The 23,508-nt window shown below is 44.5% G+C and overlaps 1 long non-coding RNA gene across 1 annotated transcript; it reads right to left on the minus strand.

Moving 5' to 3' along the window:
* Positions 1-1,312: 1,312 nt before the first annotated feature.
* LOC119243824 (uncharacterized) lies at positions 1,313-18,634 on the minus strand. Its single transcript, XR_005124840.2, has 3 exons — positions 18,597-18,634; positions 15,850-15,998; positions 1,313-1,693 (listed from the first exon to the last, which is right to left on the minus strand). It is a non-coding gene; the product is annotated as an uncharacterized LOC119243824 (long non-coding RNA).
* Between the last annotated feature and the right edge of the window lie 4,874 nt (positions 18,635-23,508).

Raw genomic sequence — 23,508 nt, forward strand, 5'->3', positions numbered from 1 at the left:
AGGTACAGTTTTTTAAATGGCTTGAAGAGATGCACACTTGCCCCTGAATCCCTGCTACCAAATATACATAAAATAATTTTAATAGTCACATAGAGTGGATGATCTATGTGCAGCTTGAATAATGAATAATGAATAATGTAGTCAGAAAATAGAATTTTTGGAGTTGGACAGTTGGCTTGTCATTCTGCCTTTAGCCCTTAGTCCTCTGTGACCATGGCAGGTTATATGTCCTTTATTTAGTAAGATAGTGTGAAATCCTTCTTATGTAGGACCATTGAGTTAATGTATGAAAATGTGTCTAGAAGTTTGTTGGCTTGGATTAGTGTGAGTTCACTGCTCCTGACTCTTCTGGCATTACTATAAAATCACATTTATATTCCACCTGTAAAATCTGAGTTATGTGACGTGTATTTAACATATATAATAAAGGCTATTTATTGAGTGCCTTCTATTTGTATTAGTTAATATGAAGACTTAAGAGAAACTAAACACACCTACCCTTAAGAAATTAAAAAATATTGCAGGACTATATGAAGCATATCCTAAAATGATATCAGTAAAAGGATGTGATAAATGCCACAAACATAAGGGGAGAAAGAGAAGGTAGAGAACTCACTTCAAGATTGGGTCACAAATGTTCTTCAATGAGGGCCTCCCCTGGTGGCGCAGGGGTTGAGCGCTGGGCTGCAAAGTTGCCTGCAGCCTCTGCAGAGCTGGTTGGTTACCCGGCCAGGGTCCCACATGGCGCGAGGGTCCCACATGGCGCGACAGACCTCTCCTGTGACAGACCTCTCCTGCCTCGCCCGCTGCTCCCCTCAGCAGTGTATTTCGTCAGTCTGCCTGTTCTGTTCCCTGCTCTGGCTCTGGTGAATTCTCTCACCCTCCCGCGCTTCTGACTCTACCCAGTGCTTGTATAAATAAATAAATAAATCTTTAAAAAAAAAAAAAAATTTCTTCGATAAAATTAAATCCACAGCAATTCTTCATTTTCCTGGACTAGTTAGAAGTGTCATTCTAAACATTATCCCATCCTCTCCTGACTTTTCCTACCTCAGTAACACAGTTGCTTAAATTCAAGCTTATATTCCTTGATGTCAGTGTCCTTCTCTCTCTTCTACATCATTTCGATGATCATTAGTAGGTTTGAGCTTCCAAAGCCCATCCCGCCCGTCCACTTGCCCCTGGCCCACCTTCTTCTCCCCGAGACCGCTTTCCTGATCAGCCCCCCTTCCCTTTTGCCCTTTTGTTACCAAGCAATGAGCTCGCTCCCCAGGGTACACAGAGCACATTATTCTGGGATTTTGAGGGAAGCAAAAAAGCTTTGTTGTGAGTTGGTTGGTAAGGAGACAAAGAGAGAGGAAAAGTTTATATAGGTTTTGGAGACTAATGTTGAGAACCAAGGAGTTAAATGTTATTGGCTGAAAAGCAGGTTAGGAGGAGCAAAGATAATGCAGACTGGACTGAAGTTCATGGGCTAGTCATGGGGCAGTCAGTTCATACATGAAGAATAGGAAGAGGCTTTTTCTCCCACATAACTGAGTTTTGGGTTTCTTTTGATGGTCCCACACCTCCGGGCCCCATTTTTCCCATTTGCTGTTTGCTGGGTCTAGTGGCCGTGGAGCTCAGCATGAGGTGAGCTGCTTCTGCTCTGCTCAGCCTGCGTCATCTGCTGATAAAGTTCAGGTTCCGCTGTCTGTGAAAGCATAAAGAGAAAGTTAGATAAGTTGTTTTTATGTATGTGCACGCTTTAGGGTCTGAAAGCAATTTAACCATTTGGCTCCGGTTACACCTCCAGAGTATCCAGAATGATCTTGTAGAAGAGGATTCAGGTCAAAGCAGGTGTTCCTACTCAAATCCCTCCTCAGATTCCCATTCTCCTCTGGATGATCACAGTCTCTTAGCCCAACTTACAAAACCCTCTGGCCCTCCTCACCTCTTCACCTTCCTCCCCGTGGCCCTGTGGGCAAGGCCTCCTGCTGCTGTTTCTGAGGTTCCCGGCTCAGCCATGGGTGACCTTGCCCGGGTCATCATGTGCTCACCTCTTCAGCCGAGGGGTCAAATTGTAGCCTTAGGTTTTGCTCATTGGTGGTAGTTAAGATAATATTTAACTTTCTTTCTGTGTTTATCATTCTTGTCCCCTTTTTAAAAATGCACATTGTGTTACTTTTCCAGTAAGAAAAATGCAACAACAAAGGATAGGTGTGTATATACATATAATATATATGTTTTTTAAAAGACCCTCAAAATTGTCCATTGATGTATAGACAACTCCATGCGTGGTGCAGGAGGGGGATCCTCCAAGAGCCCGTGCTGGAGGAAGGAACAAGGAAAGGAGACTAGAGACTAGACCAGCTCTAGGTGGGACTATGTCTCCCTGGTACCAAGACAGCTTCAGTGGTTAGAAGCTCTTCCAGCCCACTGGGAACAAGTGACATCTAGCAAGTGGACAGTGCGAAGTGGCCACAGACCTGTACAAGTCAGCTAGGCTGGGCTGGGTATCCCATGAGACAAGCACTGTGTCAGCAGTGATCAAGGCAGATACAGATATGGAAAACTAGATGACACTTCTTAAGGCAGGGGTGGGGCTTAGGTTAAGGTGCCTCAGTCTTGTGTCAACTTCTTGACCAAATAAAATATAGCTTTATTAGACCTTTGTCAGTGGCTGAGAACACAGGTTTTGCATGCAGAGGTCTGGGCTCATTCATGTACTTAAAAGCTCTGAGACTCAGACACCTCTGAGTGCAGCTTAACTTCTATGTGTCCTCATCTTCTGCATCACAGGTTGCTGTTAGAATGGAGCAGTGATACTTCAGAACTGTTTGGACCCTGGCATTAAACCAGGCAGCTTATATGATGTCCAAGCGGCTATATTATTCATGGAGCATTTCAAGCTGGTGATATAACAGCTTGACCACCTGGAAAGTTTCCCGGGAGTCCAGCTCTAATCCCAGGCTGGTGTATGTACAGGGATCACCAGTAAGGAGGGGGTCAAAGCCCAGTAATTTCAGCCATCAGAAGTCATGAGAGTTGCCTGGGTCGAGGTGATCACCTTCTAGGCAGTGTCCTGGAGAAAGGATAAGCAGGGACTGACCTCCTCCCTCAACAGGGCAGCAAGGCCGCTGGGCTGACCAGGGGACAAAGCAGGAAACCCCACCCTGTCCCTGGCTTGGCTGAAAGACTGCCAGTCTGTTTACATATTGACGTCAGTCTGGCCTGCTTTCCTCTCTGGCCTCTTTGATTCTCCTGGGAATTCTAGTCTCTGACTTGCTGAGCACGACAGATAAGGACCTTGGTTGTTTCACCAGCTCTTCCTGCTTATGTCCAGACTCACTGTGGGACTTGCTCTCGCTCAGACATGTCCCTGTAGGCCCCTAGCAGAGAAGGCCTCCTCTCATGGGCCTCTCCCCGGCTGTGGGCTGCACACTCCTGCCCTTCTCCTGTCCTTTGCTCCACAAGCTGCTCATGAATCATGATGACTACTGTGTAATAGGGTGTGTCACCCATATCATTACCTGGGCTCTTCCACCAAATTATGGCCTGTGAAGTCAGCCTTTTTTTTTTTTTTAATCTTATTTTCCACTATCTGTGACTTCCTTGGGTTGCATTTGGCCAGTGTTCACTGTGTGGTGTCACCAGGAAAACAGAGGCTAGATTTGAACCCAGGCCTGGCTGTGGGCCCCAAGGTCATCAGAGGGCCATTGCACGAGTGTCCTCACCAGCAAAACATCAGAGGAGTACCTTGCACAGGGCCTGCAGAGAGGGTTATATGACATTTAGGGATCAGTGCTGTGCCTGGCATGCAGTGGGTACTTAATAAATGCTCTTTACATCCTCGTTAGCTGTATAGGACCTCTGGAAATTTTTAGCTAAGATTTTACCTTGGACTGTTGCTGATCAGCCAGTGCGTCAAAGAGAAATCGCGACACACAGGCATGCCGTCCCTGTTTTCTCATCCCTGTGGAGTGCGGTGACTCATAAACGTCCACAAATTACATACAGACTCAATCTGGTGGAGCATTTGGGCAGCCTTCCTTCTGCGCACTTGCTGCATAATCCCCTCGGGTTATATGGACTCTGATGCCAGGGAAACGACCTCAGGGACCCAGACGAACAATTCAAATGGTCTTAAGCAGCTGCCTGCCAATTGAAGTGATTTCAGCTAAATTTTGGATTAGCATTTGCTAAAGTGTTCCATAGAACATCGTAGAGAGATGTAATTAAGAACTCCGGGGAGGGAGAGAGAGACTGTTAAAAGCATTTGGGTCATTCTAGAGAGAGTAGGTTAAGTTGGTTTCTTTACTGTATGCTTTTTCAGACCTTCTCTTCTGTGTAAAAGGCTCAATGGGAAACACCGACAGTGTTTCCGAAGCACAGTTGACTGTAGAAATCCTTTTTTGAGGAACTCTTAATAGCCTATGATTCTTCTGAGAAATAGTTCTAGAAACATTGCTGATTTTTTACAAGCTTATTGAAGCATATTTTGCAAATCATTTAATTTACTCATTTCAATCATACGATTCAGCGCTTTTCAGGAAATTTGCCAAGTTGTGCAATTATCCCCACAAGTCAGTTTTGGAACATTTTTGTCAATGCCAGTAAAATCCTCATGACCCGTGATTGGTAATCCCTGCCCTCACACTCTGCCCTGTAGATTTCCCTTGACAACATTGCCTTTCTTATTGTAATAAAATACACATGACGTACAATTCGCCATTTTAAAATGTACACTTCGGTGGCATTAAGTACATTCACAATGTTGTGCAACCATTCATCTCCAGAATTTTTTCATCTTCCCAAAGTGAAACTATACAATAAACTATAATTCCCCATTCTCTCAGCACCCCCACCCCAGTCCCTAGAGCCATTATTACACTGTTTCTATAACCGTGATGTCTCCAGGTACCTCATGTGAGAGGAAACATACAATATTTTTCCTTTTGTATCTGGCTTGTGTAACTTACCATAATGTTTATGCCTATTGTAGGATATGTCAGATTTTCCTTTTTTAAAGGCTGAATAATATTCTACTTCATGGATATACCACATGTTGCTTATCCATTCATTTAACTGTGTATACTTGGGTTGCTTTCACCTTTCTGTTACTGTGAATAATGCTTTTTTGAACATTGCTGTCAAAATAATTGTTCCATTCTGAGTACACATATAGTAGAATTGCTGGGTTTTATGACAATTATTGAGGAGCCTCCATACTGTTTTCCACGGCAATGCAATTTCACACCAGCAAGGCACTTTCTCCACATCATCCCTAGCCCTTGCCATTTTCTGTTTTGATATTTGTTTTTGCTTTTTAAATAGCCATCCTAATGGGTATGAAATAATATCTTGTTGTGCTTTTGGTTTTATTTCTTAAAGATTAGTGGGGAGCTTTCTTTCAGATGACATCATATACCTTCTTTGGAGAAACATGTATTCAAGTCCTTAGTCCATATTTCAATGAGGTGGGTTTTTTTATTGTTGAGTTTTAGGAATCCTTTATATATTCTGAATGTGGATACATTGTTGGATATATAGTTTTATATATATATGTAATATATGTGTGTGTGTGTGTGTGTGTGTGTGTAATATATAATTTGTGTAGTGGCCAGAGGGTACAGAGCAGGTTCTCTATGACCCTATGCAGACGGGTAAAAGAGAGTCCTGGAGCCCTCCGTGGCTTTTTCAGGCTTTTATTGAGTTTACCAAGTACAGTGCAGGCAGGGATGTGTGCATGCCCACACCCCACTCTAGGTGTCTGCCATCAGGCATGCACGTAGGACTACAGGGATCCATCAACAATCCTAATTGCGGGAAGGCAGAAAAGCCTGACAATCACCCTGCAATCCATCCCCTCAGGGTTTTCTGCCATATAGTCTATATACAAGTTCAATTCTCCTAGGGGCGAAAAAATAAAGAAGTTGTTGGTACCAGCAATGAGCTTTCCCTCCCATCTGGCAAAATACATGCCAATTTTGTGTCCGAGGATAGTATTGTATCCTGGCCTTCCAGGTCTCAAGTACCACACGTGCTTTGCCAGCAAAGGCATCAGAGGGCTCAAAATGCAGCAAAAGTGGTGAGCTCATAATAGGCCACAAAGTGATTACAAATGTCCCCTTCAGGATTGCCTTCTGATCTGCCATACGGTTTATAACAGAATACAACTGCATACAACAAAATACAACTAAGCCCAGGTAGGGCACCAACCTAGTGGCAAAAGACAAGATTATTGGCACCAGTAGATGATCCATCATGTCTGCTGCCGAAGGCACTGCTCATACGAGGGAAGGAAACACTCAGGCATCTGCCATCACATGCCAGGAGCCGTCAGGCTTCCCGGCCTTCTCCGGCTGTGGTCTCGGCCACAAGCTACACACCGCATCCACCCCCAGGATGCACTCACTCTTGGATTGGCGATTCTGTACTCTTTGGGGGTAATCTCCCAACCCTCAGGAGTTTTTGTCTGCAGTCATTCCAACCCTCAGCTTTCATAGCCACCAGTGCGACATGCAGACCCCTGCACTCAGGCCAACCCAATGCACAAGAACATGGGTCGGGGATCCAAACTCCACATGTGGCCTCTCTTGGGTCCCCCCTTCGGCTTGGGCTCCACCCCAAGCCACGTTCCCCACCCGTCCCCCAAGGATGGGTTCCTCAGCTCCTCACCCTCACTCAAGAATGAGCAGGGCATCACCCACAGGTGATTTTAAGAGACTCACTGGCCTTCTTCAACATACTTAGGCTGCTTAACAGCTGCTCAGGGCTTCCCAGTCTCAGCACCAGCCTTTGCCTTATCTAAGTTGGTTTTTTAGATACATCTCCTCTGCCTGGCTGCAGAGAACTTGGTGAGGGCTTCCTCCCCTAGCCAATCTTGTGCTCTTCTCATGCCTGCCCCTTCCTCTACTCTGGCCATTGCCTCTCTGGGCTGTGGCCCTAGGATTATTGGGCAGTACACAGGGCTGCTTTTGGGCACCAAGGCCCACCGACCATGCCTTGATATTCATATCCTGGGGTTTACAAACAATACCATCCACCTCCAGGGTCCCAAAAACATAACATCAACCTGCCAAAGTTCCTCCATCTTCTGGTGGGATTGTCAGTCCATCATTTTTTTTCCTGTATCAGAGTGGGTGAGCTCTGAATTGTGGTTCTATGATTCTGCTGCCTCAGGGGTTGTGGGCTGGTCCTCTTGGGCTGTCCCCTCCTCCACTCCAGGTCGCATCCTGCAGCTCCTAGACCTTGTCCACCTCCTGTGCTCCTGCAGCGTCTTTAGCTCATCCTGCAGCTCCTGGACTTTGGTCACCACCTGTGCTGCCATGGCACATCCAGCATTGTCATAGGCAAACACAGTCTGCTACTCCTCAGCCCCTCCTGTGGTCTTCAGAGGGCTCCATACCTGTCTGCATCAAATCATCATGCCGACTTACACCAATTGTAGTGGCAGGAAGGGCACAAGGCAGGATCTCTATGATTCGAGCAGATGGGTGAAGGAGGAGTCCAGGAGCCCTTGGTGGTTTTTTTGGGCCTTTATTGAGTTTACCAGGTACATTGCAGGCAGAGGTGCTGGGGGGCCAGGAGGCTGCCAGGCCCCCCAGACCTCAGCAAGTCTTCACTCTTTCTGTGCTCTCTAGGGTTCTCTCGTGGTCTCACTCTTCTCTCTTCTTCTACTGGTTCTGTTCCTCTGGTGTCCCCTTGACACCGCCCTTATTAGCCCACTTCCCAGCCCACCTATGGGCTGATGCCCACCTATACATGCCCACACCCTACTCCAGGTATCCGCCATCAGGCATGCACATAGGACTTCAGAGATCCAAATTAATCCTAATGGCGGGAGTGCAGAAAAACCTGATAATCACTTACCCTACAATTTGCAAATATTTTCTCATTCTGAAGTTTGTCTTCATTTTCTTGATAGTATCCTTTGATATACAAATATGTGAATTTTGATGTTATAAAATTAATCTAGTTTTTCTTTTGCTATATGTGCTTTTTGATACAAGAAACAAATTTTTTTCTTAATTTTTTTTTTCTCCAAGAAAAAAATGCTTTTTAAAATTCAAACAGAAATAAAAGAGACTGCTATGGAAACCAAATAATGTTCTGCTATCTTAAAAGGAACTCTTTCTTCTAGAAATATCTTTTTTTTTAAGTATGTGTCCCCAAATATTTAGTTATTTCCACAATGTGACTTGGCATATGGTTAAGGAACAGTTGTTGCTGTTTCTGAATATTCACCACACACCAGCAACTTGTCAGGCACAATCAGGGAAGAAGATGCAAACAATTGTCAGCCCTAGAACACTTTATCCTAAGTGGAAGGAGAGGCATATTTACTTGTAAAAAAATCTTTCAGTTGCGAGTGACAGAAAATCAATTTAAAATAGTTTAGATAGAGGGGGAAATTCACTGATTCATGCAATCAAAATGTCGAAGAGTGTAATGGTCTTAGCTAGATGCACAGGCTCAGGCTCCATCTCAATTCCTCTCTCTCTCTCTCTCTCTCTCTCTCTCTCTCTCTCTCTCTTTCTCCTGCGTTTACCCATCGGCCTCTTTTCCTTCTACTGTATATAACCTTTTTTTAATGAATCTGAGGGGGTAGGGTAATGAGCAACTATAGCATATGTAGCTTTAGTGTGCAATCCCAGTATTTATAATAGTAAATAGTGCATACACTGAAGGGACCTCTTTGAATCATGTGTTCACCTCTGAACCAATCACTGTGACCAAGGAAATGTTCTATTCTGATTGGCTGTCCTGGGTCATGTGCCCAACCCCATGGCTTAGGATTGGGGGACCTTAGGCAGGGTGGACAGAGGATTTCTAAAGTCTTATAGTGAATTTAGGTAGATAAACGAGTGTACACCTGATAAACATTGTGGTAGGCCTGGGGTTTTTTCAGTGATATTATTCTCTCAATTTTTCTCAGTTGATAGGTTCTTTAAAGATATCTCTGGAAAAATTGCCACTTTATAAAACTGGGATTTATTCTTTTCTTTAAGATGTTGTTTATTTTTCTGTAGAAGAACTGGGGTGTAGGCCAGAGGTGCAGATGGTGAGAGGATTCACCAGAGAAAGAGTGGGGAGCAGAATAGGTAGACTGAAAAACACTGCTAAGGGGAGCAGCAGGCAAGACAGGAGAGGTCTGCTGTACCGTATATGGTATAGGGATCCATATATGGCCAGGGATCCAAGTCAGGCCATTGCGGTGAGCCATTGCAATGGTAGCGCTGAGACTTAACCATTAGGCCATGTAGGTTAAATGAAAGGCATCAGGCTTTTCTGCCCTCCCGCCATTAGGATTGATGATGGAAACCTGTGGTCCTGAATGCCTATCTGATGGCGGGCACCTGGAGTAGGGTGTGGGCTTATGTAGGTGGGATACACCTGGGCTGAAACTGGGCTTATAAGGGCAGCATCACGGAAACACCAGCAGAGCGAAAGAGAACTACCAGAAGGGGAACAAGTAAGAGAACACCAGAGAGCCCAAAAAGAGTGAAGATTTGCTGGGGGCTGGGAGGCCTGCCAGCCTCCCGGTACCCCAGGAACCCTGCCTGCTATGTACTCGGTAAAATCCCGATAAAAACCTAAAAAGCCACTGAAGGCTCTGTTCCTTTATCCTGGTCGGCTTGGGTCATAGAGATCCTGCTGCATCCCATCCTGTCACTGCAGGCCACCAGGGAGGCCCTGGGATATATTCTTGATATATAAAAGTTCCAACTAAAGGACTCATTTGAAAGGGTCTTTGGATTGAGGGATGAATAACTTTATAGATGGAGAAATGCACGTGGAGCAGCCACATCAAAAGGAGCATAGCACACTGAAGTGGAAATTAAGGCAGAAAAATCTAAGTGTGGTGATTAATCTTTTGGAAAATGAGATAATAAAGAGAAATACTAATGATTGTGGCTATTAGAGGGAAACCTCAGGATTCTTTTGGTTGCAAGTATTAGAAAACTACTTTGGTCTAACTGACTTACTGATCAAGCAAGTCGGTATTTTATTCACATAATGGAAGAAATCAAGGACAGTGCTAGTTTCAGGCATAGCTTGATCTAGAACTCAGATAATGCCTGAAAAATCCATCTCTGAGCAATATATCCAATAGTTGTATACACCTCCTCGGGCTGTTGGTGACCCTCCAGCATAATTCCAAACAACCCTCATGGTAAGAGCAGGTCCAAACCTCCTGTCCTCCCACAACTGAGTTGAGGGATAGAACATCTAGGTACCGGGATTCCCAGAGGTGGCCTTGAGATTCTATGAACCTCACAACATACTGGGCTCCTCCCTGAACTACATCTTAGCCACCCTACCTGGGGCACAGGAATATAATAATTGGCCCCTGGATTTGAACATGGGGAGAGTCCAATGCAAAACACATGGCTGAGAAGGATTGACTTAAAATACCAGAACAGAACAAACACTCGATGCTCTTTTCAGGAAGGAAGAGGAAGCATCCTGGCAGCAATAGGGTCTATTATAGAAATAATAATTTGATTATTGTAAATGGCAAGTAAAAGCAGAAAAATGAATAACCAGGTCAGTGTGGAGTAGCTAAGTACCACTGGGGCTAAGGTTGGCAGTTTCTAGACCAATTGTGTCTTGTGCCCACAGGCACCTGCAAACTATCTTGTGCTTATGGAATAATAGAAAATATGTATGTTGTTCTCTATCCCCAGTTCCTGGCACAAAGGTTATGAAAATCTTGTAAATTTCTAAGCAATAAGAGTACAAGGAGCATATTTTGTTCTCAAGAGGTGCCTCTCAATGGGCTGATGGATGGGGATTGTCACCAAAGGAGCATTCATTATTAGAAGCTTGGAATTTTCAGTCCCACTGCTCATCCTCTGGAGAGAGGAGAGGGATAGAAATGGAAGTAATAACTGGTCATGTCTACATGAGGAAGCCTCTATAAAATCGCAATAGTAGGGGATTCAGAGAGCTTCCAGGTTAGTAAACATCCATATACCAGGAATTGACACACCCCAACTCCAGAAGCTTCTGTGCTCCGGACCTTCCCAAACCTAACCCTTGTATCTCTTCACCTGACTAGTCATCTGTATCCTTGATCACATCCTTTAATAAACTGCTAAATGGTAAGCATTTCCCAGATTTCTGTGAGCCACTGTTGCAAATTAATTGAAAGCTACCATGAGACCCTCCAACTACAGCCAGTTGGTAAGAAGCACAGGTGACAACCTGAGCTTGTGATTAATGGCTGAAGTGGGGTGGGAGGGCAGTCTTATGGGACTGAGCACTTACCCTGTGAGATCTGATGCTGACTCTGAGGATAGTGCCAGAATTGATTCAAATTGTAGAACATCCACCTGATGTCACAAAGAAGTACTTGGTTTGAGAAAGCCAAAAAGCCCCTGTAGGGTCAGGAATGAGCACTTGAGCAGGTTTTCTGATCCAGCAGACCAGGTAAAGGAGTCAGAGTCCTCAGTGGCTTTTGCAGGTCTTTTATTTAGATTTACCAGGCATATGGCAGGCAGGGGTGCTGGGGGGCCGGGAGGCTGGCAGGCCCTCCCAGCCCCCAGCAAATCCTCACTCTATCTGGGCTCTCTCTGGCGTTCTCTCTGCTTTTCTTCTTCTCTCTGCTTCCGTTAGTTCTTGGCTTCTGCTGGCGTCCCCGTGATGCCACCCTTATAAACTCATTCTCTCACCCCAGGTGTACCCACTCCAGGTGCCCGCCATCAGGCATGCATTCAGGACCACAGGGTTCCCTCATCTATCCTAATGGGGGGAGGGCAGAAAAGCCTAATACTTTTTCCTTACCCTACAGCCCCCATACATTTTGTGACCAGAAGCAAAACATTCCATGTAAAAGTAAAGATGATTCACAGGTGAAGGAAAAAAACAATAGGATAGAACTAAGTTTTTTCCTCACAAGAGTTTTTTATTAGCATTCCCTTGAGGCTGATTTGATAGTACAGACAAGTTTTCATGAGCAGCTACTGAGTCGTGATGGTGGAGAAGATACGGGCATTCCACCCTCCAAAGCTCCCAGATCAACCCACATATGGCCACAGGCCTGGGTGCTGGTTTTCCTTGAATCTCTGAGAGAGCAGCATCATCTACTCTTTAGGCTCTAAAGATGCTCTCACTGATGTGAGGTAAACAACAGTGGAGAAGATAGATGAACAGGGAAGTGTCACTGCTACGTCGGGAGAAGTCCTCCCAGATGGAAGGTTTTCTTCCAGCCTCCAAGATTTCAACAGTCTGAGGAGGTGGGTGAGGAGGGAGGGAAGAGAGGCATGTTCAGAGGGCACTCCCTCCTGTTCAGAAATGCATATGTGGGGGGCTTAGTCTGGGTCTGGGAAAGCATGGGAAACAAGGCCAAAAGAAAATAAGGCAGGGAGGTGTGCATGAGCCTTGAATACCTGATTCTAGGGCAAAGAAAATGTCAGGCTTTTCTGCCCTCTCTCCATCAGGATAGATGATGGATCCTTGCGGTCCTGAATGCATGCCTGATGGCGGGCACCTGGAGTAGGGTGTGGGCCTAAGTAGATGGGATTCACCTGGGCTGAGACTGGGCTTTTAAGGTCGGCATCACGGAGATGCCAGCAGAAGCCAAGAAGCCGAGAAAGAAGCAGAGAAAGAAGCTGAAAGAGAAGCTAAGAGCAGAGAAGCAGAGAGAAGGCAGGAGAGCAAAGATAGAGTAAAGACTTGCTGGGGGCTGGGAGGCCTGCCAACCTCCCAGCCCCCCAGCGCCTCTGCCTGCCATGTACCTGGTAATCCCAATAAAAGACCTGCAAAAAGCCACTGAGGACTCTGATTCCTCCTTTACCCGGTCTGCTGGATCCTAGAAAACCTGCACTGTGCCCAGTCCTGCCCTTACAATTGGCATAAGTTGACAAAATGATCCATGCAGACGGGTATGGAGTCCTCTGAAGACCTGGAGGGACTAAGGAGTAACAGACTGTGTGAGCCTGTGACAACGCTGGAGGTGCCATGGTGGCACAGAAGGTGGACACTGTCCGGGAGCTGCGGGACGAGACCTCAGCTGGAGGAGGAGACGCCCGAGAGGACCAGCCAATGACCCCTGAGGCAGAGGAATCATCAGGAAAAGAGGACCATGATTCCGAGCTCACCAGTGCTGATGCAGGGAGAGGCCAATGGACTTCGACTGATGGACATGGACTGATGAACTTGGACTGACAATCCCACCAGAAGGCGGAGGACCTTGCAGGTTGCTATGTTTTGGGACCCTGGGGGTGGAACAGTTTTGTTTGTAAACCCCAAGAGATGGGAATCTGGGGGTGGCCAGTAGGCCTTGGTGGCCAAAAGCAGCCTGTGTATGCCCAGCAGCCAGGCAGAGGAGAAAAGCCAACTGAGAAGGCAAAAGTTGGTGCTGATGCTAAGTTTGGGAAGCCCTGAGTGGCTGTTAAGCAGCCTGAGTATGCTGAAGCCCTGTGAGTCTCGTAAAATCACCTGTGGGTGATGCCCTGCTCATTCTCGAGTGAGGGTGAGGAGTTGAGGAACCTGTCCTTGAGGGACGGGTGGGGAACGTGGTTTGGGGTGGAGCCCAAGCTGAAGAGGGGACCCGAAAGAGGCCTCATGTAGAGTTTGGATCCCCGACCCATGTGCTTGTGCAGTGGGTTGGCCTGAGTGCAGGGGTCTGCGTGTTGCATTGGTGGCTATAAAGGCCGAATGTTGGAGCGACTGCAGACCGAAGAAACCCTAAGGTTTCTAGAAAACCTGCACTGTGCCCAGTCCTGCCCTTACACTGATCCTACTAGGTGACAGGGAATTTTGGAGGTCTTGAACCTAGGAATGACCTGTTTGTGGCAGTACTGGGGACAGGAAGAGAGTAAAGGCACAGAGACCATTTTGTAGCAAAGGCCTGAATTAGGGCAAGTGGTGGGGAATGGAAAAGAGACAGTTCTCAGGGAGACTCAGTGGGTCCTGGAGGCCGTACTGGATTCAGTGAATGAGGAAGAAGAGCGTATTCAAAGCGATGTTAAGATTTTCTTTGTGCCCTTTGCCCCCAACATACCATGCCAATAATTCAAGATTTAAAAGATGCAAATGAACTGTTACGCCTTATCTGTCAATGTCATTAATTTAGCATCATATTTTTATGGTCGGTACCCATAATGGTGTAGGCGTTGGGATCACAGTATTATTCTGCTCCTATCAACCTTTTTTTTCCCCCCTACTGATTTCCCTACTGGTTCTTCCCTTATGCAGGGAAGCGCCAGCTGATTGCAGATTCTACACTATTTGAAACCTGATTTGGTCTATTCAGTCCATTGCCCAGAGACATATGACCTATGAAAGCCGTCCCTGCTTCCAAAACTTGGTCCCTGTGTCCATGATAGAGTAACCCATTGTCTCAGGAAAAGAGAACATATTTGACTTTTGGGGAGTCAAAGAAAGACTTTTAAGTGGTGAAATTCTGAGAAACAAGACCCTGCTGACTGTGCTCCTACCCATGTTCAGCAGGGCCAGTTCCAGGATGCCTGGACCACCACTTCTAGTGCCTGGATACCCTCAAGAGCTAGTAGCTGCTCCTAGAAAGGAAGCACAGAAGAACACAGGGCATTGCCTGAGGAGTCTTAGCCCCTTGTTCCAGAATACATCAGTGCTCATTGAGTTTTGCGCCCCTGTCTCTCTGTGATGGCACTTGTGCCTGGTGAACCACATAAGTGGCTTGGAGCAGTGCCACAGGTGGTGTGAGAGAGGACAGTGACCTGTGGCTGGCTAGCAAGGTGTCTGCATCCAGAAATTCTAACACATCATCCAGCTGGAGCACCAATCTGAGTACATAGGCAATGACAAAAGTTTGCTAACCGGTGGGTCAAGCTTCTTCAGAAATAGCTGTAGATTCCATTTCAAAAAATTGATCATCTCTAACTTTTTTTTAAATTTATTTATTTATTTACACAAGCACTGGGTACAGTCAGAAGTGCGGGAGGGTGAGAGAATTCACCAGAGCCAGAGCAGGGAGCAGAGCAGGCAGAAGGACCGAAGTAACACTGCTGAGGGGAGCAGCGGGCGGCAGGAGAGGTCCGCGCGCCATGCGGGACCCTCCTCCAGTGGCTGGGGAGCAGCCCTGGATCGAACCGGCACAGCAGAGGCTTTGCAACTCAGCGCTCAACCACTGCGCCACTGGGGAGGCCCGGTCATCTCTAACTTTAGTGACTTCACATCTTGACTTAAGAAGAACTGTGCATAAGATGCCAAAAACCAATTCCTAACACAATCACATCCTGAAGGATGTGATTTATCCTGTTATTTAAAAAATCTAGTCCATCTCATCATCCATTATCATATTTTTGCCATCATATATATTTAAGCTCTTTCCTTTAGTGGATTTTAAATGCCTTTATTTTATTTCCTTAATAAATATGCATTTCATGGTGACAGCCAGATGAGCCTTAGGCAGATAAAATAGTTTATCCTTTGAATAAATGTGTTATTGGTGCATTTTCTTACATGTTGTCATAAAGGCCAGGCCGGTCTCTCACCACACATTAACTTTATGACTTTATTTGTAGTTCATGTGAACACCAAACTTCAATTCACTTTCTATCTACTCATGGACTGCATCATTTTATTCCCTTTTGCAGGAAAGGAATGTTATATTGTATTAGGCAAGAATTTGCTGCAGGTTTAAATTTAGTTTGCTGGAAGATCTCTTCCAGAAAGCAAGGTTTGTTAAAAAAAAAAAAAAAAAAGACCAATTCAACTTTATAGCAGAACAGAGTATTAGTATTTTCAAGAGTTTCCAGTAGAAGTCTTGCATGATATGTCATGACTTTGTTTATTAACTATATTTAGAATAACTGTGACACCAAGTGCCCCCTAATTCTCACTCCATCACATCTCGACATCTCATCTATTTCTCACCCTCATTCTGCTCCTTCCGAGTAATGATGTGATGAGTGTGGCAGAAGTGATTCATGAATGGCACCACCATCCCAAGAGACCAAGGGCTGGAGTAGATCACAGGCCTGAGCACAATCCTTTAATATATGCCATTGTCTCCAGAAGCATCTCTGAGAGGGGATGTATGAAAAAAAAACCAAATTATATTTGTTTCTCCTAATATAATTTTACCAAAATCTCCTCTTTTGTTTATTCTTCAACTTCCATGCCTATAATGTATAGGCTGCAATAATATGTATGAATGAATACATTTATTATTAAAAATATGCTAAATTGATGACATTGACAGATAAAGCATTACATTGCATTTGAAACTTTTAAATCTTGGGTTAAATTATTGGCATGGTATGTTGGGGACAAAGGGCACAACTAAAATCTTAACGTCTGCAAAACCACCGTACAGGACAGAGTTGATTCTCACAGTGTCAGCTGAAGCCCCTCCAGTGAAGGCAGACCTCTGACCCTGCTCACTCTCTTTGGGGTGTTGCCCTTATGGGATTCCTAAAGAAAGGAGAGAGTGTGCCAAACCCTGATCCTCCAGCGGCCCCCTCTCCCCACTGCTTGCACTGTCCCTCCAAACAATCAAACCTCCAATTTCCACTGAGTTTCTGAGTGTAAGAGCAAAATAAGCTTGTGGAAGGAACAGGGTAAGCCACTTCCGGTCTGGGATTTGGAAGCAGCTTGGCTCAGGAGGTGAAATGTGACGGGCAGGCTACAGGAAAAGGAGGGAAGAGGGGAAATGGATCCCATTGCCGGCAGATCTGAGAGGCAGCACCTAGCAGGCAGAGCTGCCATCCCGCAAGTTAAAGATGAGGCTGAAAGAGCAGATAAAACAAGTCCCCTGTTGGCATCCAAAGTCCAGGCAACTGTGTGTGCTTTAGGCAAAGAATCTTCTCATGAAGGAAAGATCTCATTATGGCTCACAGTCTTCAGACAGGATCTGACAGCGGACGTAGTTCTGAGAATAGCAGGCTGCCTGGACCGATCCAGGAAACAGGGCACTGTTCCCAGAAAAAGTTTGGCATCCAAGATGCAACAGGCTGGAGTCCCCCTTGGGGTTCAAACTCCTTGGTTTATTTACACCTTGGTTTATTTACTATGGAGGCCACAGGATCCTTCATCAGACACCACACTCTGGACCCAGACAGAGAGCTGTAACTTTCTTTTCAGAAGTCCAGGGCTTATCTCTTCTGGATATAAATAGGATGCTCTGGCCCCTCAGGCTTTACTCAAGTGGATCTAGAGTTGAAAAATGTGTCCTTGCTCCTATAATTGCTCCCAAAGATTAGTCATTAATAGACCATCCTCTTCTTGTTTAAGAGTTTTGTATTAGGGCCTCCCCGGCGGCGCAGCGGTTGAGCGCTGAGCTGTGAAGCTGCCTGCAGCCTCTGCAGCACTGGTTCCATCCCCGGCCGCCAGGCCAGGGTCCCACATGGCGCGCAGACCTCTCCTGCCGCCAGCTGCTCCCCTCAGCAGTGTACTTCGTCAGTCTGCCTGCTCTGCTCTCGGCTCTGGCTCTGGTGGATTCTCTCACCATCCCGTGCTTCTGACTGTTCTGACTGTGCCCAGTGCTTGTATAAATAAATAAAAATTTTTAAAAAATAAATTTAAAAAGTAGCTTACAAAAAAAGAGTTGTGTATTGAATGCCAAAAAAAAAAAAAAAAACCTAAGCCGCACATAATCCCAAGGAAACTTTCATTTAAGGGTACCGATGACACTGCACCCATACTAGTAAGCACTTGGCTGTTCAGGGATTTCGTATGGGCGGTATATATCCCATCCCTTCCGGGAGAAATGGTGTAAAGTATTAACTACACCCTAGTCTTTGAAGCTTAAAATAAGTTATACTAACACTCTGACATCCTCGGTCTCATTTGAGCTTTATAACTACTAGTGAAAGAGGTCAAAAAATTATTCTCATTTTTTAGATAAAAACAAAGTCTTGAACAATGAAATGACTATCCTGAGACTTCACAGCTAGAAAGTAGAGGTTAGATTGTCATTCCTGCCCCTACAATATTAAATAAAAAAATAATGCGAGCTGACACTTTAGGACACGAATCTGGAAAAGTAAAGAGAGCAACTGGCCTGTGACTCTATATCAATTATAATCCCCGTGTACGGTCCATGGGAAAACATAGGGTCAGTGTCTCAGACCCTTCCCCCACACATGACCTTCTTTCACAGGTGGCCTAGTAGAGAACATGTAGCCTTATGATGGAGTGTTCATGTGCGAGAGAAGTAAATAATATGTAACCTTGATAATAGTTGGCATGCTACTTCTGTAAATTTGGCCCTGTGCCAGCTTAGTCTATAATTCATTGTAGGGTAAATAAAAGGTATCAGCCTTTTCTGCCCTCCCGCCATTAGCAGTGATGATGGATCTGCATGCATGCCTGATGGCGGGCACTTGCAGTAGGGACGCCAGCAGAGAACAGCAGAAGAAACTAGAAGAGAGAGAAGCAGAGGGCACGAGAGAATGCCCAAGTGCCCAGAAAGACTGAGGACTCGCCGGGGGCTGGGAGGCCTGCCCGGCACCCCTGCCTACCGTGTACCTGGTAAATCCCAATAAAAGCCTGAAAAATCCACTTAGGTCTCCAGGACGAGTCCTTTACCCTGCCTGATCAGGTCATAGAAATCCTGCTCTGTTCCATCCTGCCGCTATATGGCTCCTAGGGTATGGGAGGACCCCCTCATGGTCTCTTACCCGGCTGGGACCACTGCTGTCTGGTGCCCCAGGGCTGCTGGGCGCTGCCACTGTTGCTACCTGTGTATCCCCCGCGGCCTCATAATCAAGGCTTATTCCTGCTCCCCACACATGGGCTTTGTGACCTGTTTGCTCATTTGCCACCATAACTCACCGGGCAAGCTTGTAACTGAGGCAGACCGGGTAAAGGAGGAGTCCTGGAGCCCTCAGTGGCTTTTGCAGGTCTTTTATTGGGATTTACCATGTACACAGCAGGCAGGGGTGCCGGGGTGCCGGGAGGCTGGCAGGCCTCCCAGCCCCCAGCAAGTCTTCACTCTGGGCTCTCCAGCCTTCTCTCATGTTCTCTCTGCTTCTGCTTTGTTCTTGGCTTCTCTTCTCTCGGCTTCTCTGCTTCTGCTGGCGTCCCCGTGACGCCATTCTTAAAAGCCCAGTCTCAGCCCAGGTGAATCCCATCTACCTAGGCCCACACCCTACTCCAGGTGCCCGCCATCAGGCATGCATTCAGGACCCCAGTGTTCTGTCATCTATCCTAATGACGGGAGGGTAGAAAAGACTGATACTTTTTACCTTACCCTACAAATATATTTTATTTTATATAATTTATTTTATATAATTTTTTATAATTTTATATAATTTTATATAATTTTTATATATTTTTTTATAATTTTATATAATTTTTAATATAATTTATTATATAATTTATTTATATTATTTATTTTATATAATTCTTATGTCGTTTTTCTTTTTTTTTTTTTTTTTTTTTTTTTTTTTTTAGATTTTTTTTTTAATAGAGGCATGTTTTTATTTATTTATTTGTTTGTTTGTTTGTTTTGTTTATACATGCACTGGGTACAGTCAGAAGCGCGGGAGGGTGAAAGAATTCACCAGAGCCAGAGTAGGCAGAAGGACCGAAGTACACTGCTGAGGGGAGCAGCGGGCGGCAGGAGAGGTCTGCGCGCCATGTGGGACCCTCCTCCGGTGGCCGGGGAGCAGCCGGGGATCGAACTGGCGCCACAGAGGCAGCGGGCAGCTTCGCAACCAGCGCTCTACCGCTGTGCCACCTGGGAGGCCCCCGTTTTTCATTTTTTTAATATTAAATTTTATTTTTATATTCCCCCATACAATTGCAAACGCCCCATTCTGACCCCAATCCTTCCCCTCCCACCCCCCACCCCCCAAAAAGTGTCTCTGGTTCATAGTTTTTTGTTGATTTTGATTTTCACTTTCTTATATTCATTTTCCTGGTCCCTTATTTAAGTTTTCTAGATTCCTGCTATGAGTGAGACCATCCGGTATTTTTCTTTTTCTTTTTGGCTTATTTCGCTGAGCATGATCCCTTCCAGCGCCATCCATGTTGCTGCAAATTGCATGTGTTTATCTTTTTTGAATGCTGAGTAATATTCCATGGTATATATGTACCACATCTTCTTGATCCAGTCATCTATTTTTGGGCATTTGGGTTGTTTCCAAAGCTTAGCTATTGTAAACAGTGCTGCTATAAACATAGGGGTGCAGGTGCTCTTTGGAATTGATGTTTCTGTGTCCTTTGGGTAAATACCTAGGAGTGGAATTGCTGGCTCATATGGAAGCTCTATGTTTAGTAGGTCCAGAAATCTCCACACAGCTCTCCATAGTGGTTGGACCAGTTTGCACTCCCACCAACAGTGCAGAAGAGTTCCTTTTTCTCCACACCCTCGCCAACATTTGTTGTTGCTAGTTTTTTTAATATGTGCCATTCTCACTGGTGTGAGATGGTATCTCATGGTAGTTTTGATTTGCATTTCCCTGATTACAAGTGATGTTGAACATTTTTTCATATGCCTGTTGGCCATTTGCATTTCCTCTTCAGAGAAGTTTCTTTTTAGCTCTTCTGCCCATTTTTTGACTGGATTATTTTCTTTGTTGTTGCTGAGTCTCATCAGCTCTTTGCAGATTTTTGTGATCAGTCCTTTATCATTAGTGTTGGGTGCAAAAATGTTCTCCCAGTTGGTGGGGTTTCTCTTTGTTTTTGTTATTGTCTCTTTTGCTGTGCAGAAGCTCTTTAATTTGATGTAGTCCCAGCTGTTTATCTTTGTCTTCACTATCACTGCTTTGGGTGATGTGTCTGTAAAGATGTCTTTGATGTGCAAATCCCGTAGTGTTTTGCCTATATTTCCTTCTATGTATTTTATGGTTTCAGGTCTTAAGTCTAGTTCTTTAATCCATTTTGAGTTGATTTTTGTGTATGGTGTGAGGTAGTGGTCAAGCTTCATTCTTTTGCATGTAGCGACCCAGTTTTCCCAGCACCATTTATTGAACAAACTTTCTTTGCTCCAATGCATAGTCTTTGCTCCTTTGTCAAAGATTAGTTGACCATAAATCTGTGGGTTTATTTCTGGATTTTCTATTCGATTCCATTGGTCTGTATGTCTGTTCTTGTTCCAATACCATGCAGTTTTGATGATTATGGCTTTGTAGTATAGTTTGAAGTCTGGGAGTGTGATGCCTCCATTTCCTTCTTTTTTTTTCAGTAGAGCTTTGGCTATTCGGGGTTTTTGGTGATTCCATATGAATTTCATCAATAATTGTTCTATTTCTTTGAAGAATGCCATTGAGATTTTGATTGGAATAGCATTGAATCCGTATATTGCTTTTGGTAGGATGGCCATTTTAATAATGTTTATTCTTCCAATCCATGAGCAGGTGATGTCTTTCCATTTCTTTGTGTCTTCTTCTATTTCTTTTAACAGTGTTTTATAGTTTTCTTTGTATAGGTCCTTTACCTCTTTTGTTAGATTTATTCCCAAATATTTGATTTTTTTTGTTTCGATAATAAAAGGGGTGGTTTTTTTGATTTCTTCTTCTTCAGATTTATTGTTTGTGTATAGGAAGGCTACTGACTTTTTTTTTTTTTTTTTAGAGGCATGTTTTTTTTTTTTATTTATTTATTTATTTATTTATTTACTTGTTTGTTTTGTTTATACATGCACTGGGTACAGTCAGAAGCGCGGGAGGGTGAGAGAATTCACCAGAGCCAGAGCGGGGAGCAGAGCAGGCAGAAGGACCAAAGTACACTGCTGAGGGGAGCAGCGGGCGGCAGGAGAGGTCTGCGCGCCATGTGGGACCCTCCTCCAGTGGCCGGGGAGCAGCCGGGGATCGAACCGGCACCGCAGAGGCTGCGGGCAGCTTCGCAACCCAGCGCTCAACCGCTGCGCCACCGGGGAGGCCCGGAAGGCTACTGACTTTTGCGTGTTGATTTTGTATCCTGCCACTTTACTGAACTGATTGATGAGTTGAATTAGTTTTTCTGTGGAGATTTTGGGGTTCTCTATGTATATTATCATATCATCTGCAAATAGTGATAGTTTGACTTCTTCTTTTCCTATTTGGATTCCTTGGATGTCTTTCTCTTGTCTTATTGCTCTGGCTAGGACTTCCAGTATTATATTGAAAAGCAGTGGTGAGAGTGGACATCCTTGTCTTGTTCCAGATCTTAATGGAATTGCTTTCAGCTTTTCACCATTGAGAATGATACTGGCTGTTGGCTTGTCATAGATGGCCTTTATGATGTTGAGGTATGTTCCTTGTATCCCAAGAATTTCAAGGGCTTTTATCATGAATGGGTGTTGCACTTTGTCGAAAGCTTTCTCAGCATCTATTGATATTATCATATGGTTTTCATATTTCTTTTTGTTGATGTGTTGGATAACGTTGATTGATTTTCGGATGTTAAACCATCCTTGTGCCCCTGGAATGAATCCAACTTGGTCGTGGTGAATTATCTTATGGATACATTGTTGGATTCTGATAGCTAAAATTTTATTGAGGATTTTTGCATCAGTGTTCATTAGGGAGATTGGCCTGTAGTTTTCCTTTTTTGTGTTGTCCTTGTTCGGTTTTGGTATTAGTGTAATGTTGGCTTCATAGAACGTGTTTGGTATTGTCCCTTCCTTCTCAATTTTTTGGAAGAGTTTGTGAAGGATAGGCACTAATTCGTCTCTGAATGTTTGGTAGAATTCATTTGTAAATCCATCAGGTCCTGGGCTTTTGTTTTTGGGGAGGTTTTTGATTACCATTTCAATTTCGCTGCTTGTAATTGGTCTGTTTAGGTGTTCTATTTCTTCTTTATCTAGCTTTGGGTGATTGTAGAGTTGTAGGAATTTGTCCATCTCCTCTAGATTGTTGAACTTGTTTCCATATAACTGTTCATAGTAGTTACTGATTATTCTTTTGATTTCTGCTGTGTCCGTTGTGATTTCTCCTCTTTCATTTATGATCCTGTGTATTTGTGCTTTCTCCCTTTTATCCTTTGTGAGCCTGGCTAGGGGTTTGTCTATTTTATTTATTTTTTCAAAGAACCAGCTCTTGGTTTCATTGATCTTTTGGATTGTTTTTTTAGTTTCAATTTCATTTATTTCTGCTTTGGTTTTTATTATTTCTTTTCTTCTACTGGTTTTGGGGTTTTTTTGTTGTTCTTTTTCTAGATCTCTGAGCTTCGAGATTAGGTTGTTTCTTTGAGTTCTTTCTTGTTTTTTGATGTGAGCTTCTATTGCTATATATTTTCCTCTTATTACTGCTTTTGCTGCATCCCATACATTTAGGATATTGGTGTCCTCCTTGTCATTCAATTCAAAGAATTTTTTAATTTCTTCTTTGATCTCCTCGTTAGTCCAGTGGTCTTCCAGTAGTGTGGCTTTTAATCTCCATGAGGTAGGATAGTTCCTTGCCTTCTTTTTATGATTTATTTCTAGTTTGATGCCTTCGTGGTCAGAAAAGATGGTTGGTATGATTTCAATCTTGGTGTATCTGTTGATGTTTGTCTTGTGCCCCAGTATGTGATCGATCCTGGAGAATGATCCATGTGCGCTTGAGAAAAATGTGTACTCCGTTTTTTTGGGGTTTAGTGTTCTATAGATGTCTGTTAAGCCCAAAT

The sequence above is a fragment of the Talpa occidentalis genome, unplaced genomic scaffold, assembly GCF_014898055.3.
Source record: "Talpa occidentalis isolate TD23 unplaced genomic scaffold, MPIMG_talOcc4v2.1 talOcc4.13, whole genome shotgun sequence".
Lineage (NCBI taxonomy): Eukaryota > Metazoa > Chordata > Mammalia > Eulipotyphla > Talpidae > Talpa > Talpa occidentalis.